The sequence below is a fragment of the Rhincodon typus genome, unplaced genomic scaffold (genome assembly GCF_021869965.1).
Source record: "Rhincodon typus isolate 14 unplaced genomic scaffold, sRhiTyp1.1 hic_rhity00000087, whole genome shotgun sequence".
In the NCBI taxonomy this organism is placed as follows: domain Eukaryota; kingdom Metazoa; phylum Chordata; class Chondrichthyes; order Orectolobiformes; family Rhincodontidae; genus Rhincodon; species Rhincodon typus.
Genome location: NW_025965725.1, coordinates 55,013 through 56,040, shown reverse-complemented (window position 1 = coordinate 56,040; position 1,028 = coordinate 55,013). Strand labels below are relative to the sequence as shown.

Below are 1,028 nucleotides of genomic sequence, written 5' to 3'. Positions count from 1 at the left end.
GCCTTAGGGATGAGTGGATTTAGTTACGGTGGACTTGTAATGTCAGGCGCAGTTACGGGAGCCTTCGGGATGAGTGGACTTAGCTACGATGGGCCTTTTATGTCACACTTCATTATGAGAGCCTTAGGGATGAGGAAACTTAGCTACGGTGGACTTGTAACGTAACATGTCGTTACGGGAGTCTTAGGGATGAGGGAACTTAGTTACGGTGGATGTGTGATGTCAGGCGTAGTTACGGGGATCTTAGGGATGAGGGAACTTACTTAAGACAGACCTGTAACATCAAACATAGTTATGGGAGTCTTAGGGATGAGGGAACTTAGCTACGGTGGACTAGTAATGTCACACTTTGTTACGGGAGTCTTAGGAGTGAGGGAACTCAGCTACAATGGACCTGTAAAGTCGTACGTAGTTATGAGAGACTTAGGGTTGAGGGAACTTAGTTAAGCGTAGTTACAGAATTCTTAGGGATGAGTGGACTTGGTTACGGTAGACTTGTAACATTACCCAAACTTACGGGAGTCTTAGGGATTAGGGAACTTATCTACGATGGACTTGTAACGTAACAAGTAGTTATGAGAGTCTTGGGAGATGGTTACGGTAGTCTTAGGGATGAGGGAACTTAATTACGGTGGATGTGTAATTACGGTGGATGTGTAACGACAGGCGTAGTTACGGGAGCCTTAGGGATGAGGGAACTTAGCTACGGTGGACTTGTAACATCACACGTAGTTACGGGAGCCTTAGGGACGAGGGAACTTAGTTAAGAGCTGGGACTTAGTTATGGGAGACACGATGATGAGGAAGTTTGGTTGCGAGAGACTAGTTTGCGAGGGGCGTGGGAAGGTTGGGCGTAATTAAGGAATATTTTAGTTACGATGGGGGATGGTTTGCGAGGGGGCTGGATGAAGAGGGCACTGGTTACGATCATGGGAGAACGTAGTTTACGGCTGTCTTAGCTACGGTGGGGATTGGGAGCTAATTCTGGTCCGTTCTCCCCATCCCACCTACGCCTCCCCCACCCCCTT

The 1,028-nt window shown here is 47.9% G+C and overlaps 1 protein-coding gene across 1 annotated transcript in view; it reads right to left on the bottom strand.

Annotated features, from left to right (window-relative positions):
- Positions 1-1,028, bottom strand: part of LOC125488246 (tyrosine-protein kinase STYK1-like) — a gene marked incomplete at its 5' end in the record, with an annotated part of 7,710 nt that overhangs the window by 5,354 nt on the left and 1,328 nt on the right. The gene's annotated exons all lie outside the window — the stretch shown is intronic.